The sequence below is a fragment of the Apium graveolens genome, chromosome 2, assembly GCF_009905375.1.
Source record: "Apium graveolens cultivar Ventura chromosome 2, ASM990537v1, whole genome shotgun sequence".
Lineage (NCBI taxonomy): Eukaryota > Viridiplantae > Streptophyta > Magnoliopsida > Apiales > Apiaceae > Apium > Apium graveolens.
The window spans coordinates 85,750,999-85,757,408 of record NC_133648.1 but is presented as its reverse complement, the minus strand read 5'-3'; positions in this window follow the sequence as shown (position 1 = coordinate 85,757,408).

Below are 6,410 nucleotides of genomic sequence, written 5' to 3'. Positions count from 1 at the left end.
AGAGTTATGATGAGAGCTAGCACTGCGCTCTTCCTCTTCCACGATCAGGGTCTTCGCCGAACGGGATCTTCGATCTTGAGTGTGAGACCGAGAATCTGATTTCTCCCTATGAGATGCCCGAGAGACTATTTTTTCCCTCTTAGACCCCTTTGAGGCTGATTTCTCCGTTTGCTTTCTCCACTCAGCGTTATCTCGCGTCTCGATCAGCTTATGACGCAGGTCCTTATTACTCAACTTCTCCCCCATTCTATCAAACACGCTGATGCTACGCGTGAGGGAGCTCTCGGACTCGTGATAGTCCTCCTCATCGGTATCCCAATCGGGATTTTCCTAATCAGTTTCAACATCTGAAAACGTTGGTTTCTTCTAATCGTCCTCCAAGTCCTCCTCATCGTCAAAGTTAAGGCGAACCGGCGAAACTTGAGCCTTTTTAGCCTTCTGGCCACTACCGTCATATTTTCGCCTCCACCTTTTCATTCTTAAAGACTTCTTCTCCAAGGAAACAATCTTTTGGCTCGTCTGTTCAATCTTCCTTAGGAGCTCCGAATTCGTAACTCATCCATCTCCTTCCTCGCGGTCGCTACGACTCCCGCTTGGTGTTCGCTCATTACCGGAACTTCCCGACATATCTCCTCTCTAGAGATTAATTCAAGCACGGTAGTCTGCCCCTCCTTCTAGCGCCAGAAATGTTGTGAGAGGAAAATGGTACAACACTTTTTGGAGGAAATCGCTGAAATAACGGGAAGTATGTCTAGATTTAGGCCTGATCGTAGGCATATTCGTAATAGCTGTATACGCCCAACTCGCCGGAATCCGGTGGCAAGTAAGCCTGTGTTTGGACTGAATTTGCAAGGTTTCCGAGATACGATGACTAAATAATTCCTACTCAGTCGTAAATATACTCGAATGATCTCACAGAGTGTTTCTACTTGATGATTAGTAGAGAGAATATGTGTGTAACCCCCGCAAATGGCCTACATATCCTATATTTATAAGAATCAAGTCCTTATGTAGTTCTATTAGCCTTAGGACTCCTCCTTTGATGGGCTAACCACATTTTTTAAGCCCATGGTTGCCCTCGATCCCTATCCAGCTAGGTTTAGGTTATAATAAGAGAGTCCTACTCCTAATACACCACTAACCCTTATTTATCCTTTTTATCATTGTATTTATCCATTAAATATATGCATGTTCCATACATATATTGTACAAATCCGTTTACGTGTAGTTGTAGCACGTTTGAAGTCGTATCCCTCTTTCTATCTCATTGTAAAGTTCATTTTTAACTAGAACACTGCATCTACAGGCCTCTTACCATTATCTGTATAGCCCAGCTAAGTGCACTTCTACGAATACCCTGGTGTCTTAGCATATTACAGAGACCCTGGGGCATTAGCCTACCGCCAAGTATGCTCCTAGCCCAAGTATGCTCATAGCTCCCTCTTGCTAATACCCCTTCAGGAAGGCAATTACCATCTTCCATATACCCCACAATGATAATCCATTCGAATCCAATACCTCAGCTTTATCATTCACAAAGCCCAATTCTCCGCCATCGGCCACGGCTGATTTTAGACACTAACATTCTATAAAAACTTGCATAGGTGTTGGCGTTGCTATTTGATCATAATAATAACTACTATCATTATGATCAAGTACCTGAACTTATATATATAATCCACCATTAAAAGAAGTCTGAGCATAAATATCCGAAGGATCATTCAATATCAAAGAATCATTCAACCACAATTCTAAAGAGGAGATGAGTTCAAATATACGCAAACAAATTTACTCAACCAGGCCACTCTATGCACCTCTTACATTATCAATCTTGCATGTCTTGGAAAGATACATGTAACCATAAGAAAGCGACTACTCTAAACGCTACACCTAACCTTTAATTTCAAAACCAGGTTCTGATTATTATTTCGACAACAATGCTCGGTAATATTTACATTTACTTGAAACTCAGCTAATAGTACTGAAAATGGTTGATTTATCTCCAAAAACATTCCAATTTCAGGCTATATATATTCTCAACATCATAGTTTTAATGGTTCTGATTTTGCAAGTGCACGTCGCTGTTGTTCCAACTGTCCCACGATCACCGCTCATTACACACTGGTACTATGTACAAATAGAGCCATTCATCATTTTTGTCGTGTTAAACAATTCATTTTTTATAAGATTAAGCATATTCATGCATAAAATATTATTCAATTCTGATTGCCGTATCATACGCACGAGATGATGGGTTGAATATTATTACAATGTCAATATTCTAGATTAAAGTTCGTAGCTCAATGATAATAAGATATGATACAGCAATATTAAAATGTAAATGAACCGCATGTACATGCATCAAGGAGCATAGCAATATGGGATTTGAAACAAAAACAAAAGCAAGATCACGCAGCGGTGTGGAGGTGGGGGCTTCGTGCATTTTGTTAATAATTTGATACAATTCATAATCAAACGGAGAGCATAGTCTAAATATTCTACATTGTCCTTTAATTTAAGCTTTACTTTTAATTGTCTGTATTTGACGTTCCATCAAATCACTTATTCGTACCTTCACCAAGGATAGTTTATCACAAATTGTCCCTGATTATATATTTATATCGTGATTACACGGTACATATCTCAACATCAAAAATATTTTAATATGATATATAAAATATTATTATTTGTGGAAATCATGTGGGTTGACATTATTTGCGAGGAAATTATATCGTTATATATAATTAGAGTAAAGGAGATAATACGGTACGGTATGTGATGGTATGTGATAGTTTGGTCGTCACAGTCCCTCATTCACCAAACAACTAAACTTATTTAATATCTAATAAAGACTCACTACCTATATCTTTACTAAGAAGAAGATTTTTATAAGTTTGTTAACACTCTTTTGAAAAAACAAAACTAATACCCTAATATGCATAATGTAGGCTATTAATTTATACAAAAAATTATAATTTAACAAATTAGAAAAAAGTTATAATTTGGTCAAGAGGTTTTTTTATATTTAGTTATAAAGGAAAAATAATAGGAAGATATATTTTATATAAATATAAACAAAGAATGATTTTTTATTAAAACTAAAAAAATTGAAAAAAAGGACACCATTAAAAATACATAAAAGTTACAACAATATAAATTATATGACTTTTTAACTAAACAACTAAACTTATCTAATATCTAATAAAGACTCACTACGTACATTTTTACTAAGAAGAAGATTTCAAGAAGAAGATTTTTATAAGTTTGTTACACTATTTTGAATAAACAAAACTAATACCCTAATATGTATAATGTATGCTATTAATTTATACCGAAAATTATAGTTTAACAAATTAGAAAAAGTTATAATTTGGTCAAAAGAGTTTTTTAATATCTGGTCATAAAGGAAAAATAATAGGAAGATACATTTTATATAATTATAAACATAAAACTAAAAAAATTGAAAAAAGGACACCATTTGAAATAAATAAAAGTTACAACAATATAAATTATAATTATATGTGTTAGATATATTTGATAATATCATGGCTAATGTGATTTATGTTTAGTTTTCAGATCTTACTTAAACAGGATAAATCAGTACTTACTGGAAGTCAGTACTTAAGGATTTAAACAGGATAAATCAGTACTTACTGGAAGTCAGTACTTAAGGATATCAGTACTTATATTATCAGGAGATAATCATCAGAAGATGGATATCAGAACTTAAGTACTGAAGGACGTTCAGATAAGGACAGCAGTTGATTAAAGGAAAGAAGATCGAGACAAACATAAGAAGAGATATGTATGAAGAAGGAATTCTATGAAGAATAGAATACTTGGAAGAAAAGATATCTGATTGATATATTTTAGGAAGCAGAATTATATTCCATATCAATTAGCGATTATCTTGTAACTGTGTAGTATATAAACACAGACATAGGGTTTACACTATAAGTGTTATCATAATCGAGAAGATTATTCGTTGTAACCCTAGCAGCTCTCGTGATATTTGTTCATCACTGAGAGGTAACAGTTCCATACTGTAACAGAGTTTATTGTTTCAATAAAGTTTGTTTTCTGTTACTTGAGTTATAAAAGTTCGATTTGATTGTATTATACACTGTATTCACCCCCTCTACAGTGTGTGTGTGTGACCTAACAAGTGGTATCAGAGCCATCTGTTAACGTACAAACAGTTTAAGACCCAAACACAATCATGTCTGAAACAGAAACTTCAACTAAGCCCACCAAAACTGAAGAACCTCCTAAAACACAAATTCAAAGCCGATATGAGACCATCAGAGTTCCCATATTGAGACCATCTGAATATCCCATATGGAAGGTGAGGATGACCATGTTTTTGGAAGCAATAGATCCAGAATATCTTGATAGAATCAAGGAAGGGCCTCACAAACCAACCAAGCTCGCGATTGCAGTTGCAGGTGAAGCAGCAAAGACTGTACCAAAGGAGAAGAGTGATTACACTGCTGAAGATATCGCATCAATTGCTAAGGATGCTAAGGTACGACACTTACTGCATAGTGCCATTGATAATGTAATGTCAAACAGGGTAATAAACTGCAAGACTGCAAAGGAGATATGGGATGCCCTGGAAACAAGGTGTCAGGGAACTGATACGATTAAGAAGAACATGAAGACAACACTCACTCAAGAGTATGAACAGTTTGACTCAAAAGCTAATAAGTCATTGACTGATTTATATGATAGATTTATCAAACTCTTGAATGATCTGTCATTGGTTGATAGGGAGTATGATCTTGAAGATTCAAACCTTAAATTCCTGTTAGCTCTTCCTGAATGCTGGGATTTGAAGGCAACAACAATAAGAGACAACTACAATCTTGATGAAACAACTCTTGATGAAATTTATGGAATGCTCAAGACTCATGAACTTGAGATGGAACAAAGAAGCAAGAGGAAAGGTGAAAAGTCAAGGACAGTTGCTCTTAAGGCTGAAGAAGAATCCCCCAAGGCAGTTACCTCAAAGAAAGACAAGGATAAAGCTCTTTTCACAAAGTCTGATACTGAGTCATCAAGTTCTGAAAGTGATGATGACTCAGAATCTGAAAGTTTGCCTGAGACTGATGTTGATGAGGAGATGATGAAGCCGTGTGCTCTTATGGTGAAAGGGATCACAAAGATTGCATACAAGAAGTTCAGGAAGGGAAATAAGTTTTCCAGGAAAGGCACAAGTTCTGATAAGAAGAATTTCAGAAGATCTGAGAGCAGAGGTGGAAAGTCTGACAGAGGAGATTATACAAATGTCAAATGCTACAAATGTGGTGAGAAAGGCCACATATCTCCTGATTACAAGAAAGTGAAGAGTGACAAAGGCAAGGCTCTTGTCAGAAAGAAGAAAAGCTGGACAGACACCTCAGATTCTGAAAGTGAGAAGAATTATGTCTTGATGGCAAATGCTGATAAGGCAAGTGCTGAAAGCAGTTCTGAAGCTGCTGAATCAAAGGTACCTCAAACTACTTATGCTTTTCATACTGATGATATTAATGAGTTGAGAAGATATCTTAAACCCATATTTGTTAGTTATAGAGATCAAACTTTAACATGTGAAAGATTAACTTCTGAAAATCTTGCTTTTAAGAAAAGAAATGATTTCTTAGAAAAGGAGTTAGTTATGTTCCATCAAACTCAGAAAGATAGAGATGATGCTTTTTATGTTAGGGATGAAGTGCTAAAAATGAATGAATCTCTAAAAACTGAGTTAGAAAAGGAAAGAGAGGTTATCAGGACTTGGACTAACTCTGGCAGAACAACTCAGAATTTATTAAGTAGTGAAAACTGGAAAGAGGGCTTAGGTTATGGAGAGGATAAGAATGATAAAGGAACTGAAGGTATTAAGCCTGTAGTTGTTAAACAAAAGCCAAAGTTAAAACCTGTCAAGTTTGTAGCTGTAAAGTCTGATAATAAGAAATCAGAAGTTAAAAAGGAATTAACTTCTGACAAACTAAAACAGGAAAAGACAGCTGAAGTAAACATAGGCTTAATGACTAAGAAGCAGCTTAAGCATAAGCTGAAAGATGTTAAGAATGCAAACAAGGTAAAGTCACCTAGGAAAAATAGGAATGGAAAGGAAGGTGTGAATAAAAGCAATGATTATAAGCCTGATCCTGAAGCTCCTAGGAAAACATGTCATAACTATGGAAGTTCTAACCATCTGGCTTCTTTTTGCAGGAAGAATAAGAACATAAACTCCTTACCTTCAAAGTCAGGAGTTAAGAGTCAGTCTGTTAGATATAAGCCACAAAATCCTTGTTTTCATTGTGGTAGTCTATGGCATTCCATTTATACTTGTAAGGAATATCATAGTTTGTACTATGATTATTATCAAATAAAACCTTCTTTAAAGAAAGTTTCCATTGTTCCTTCTA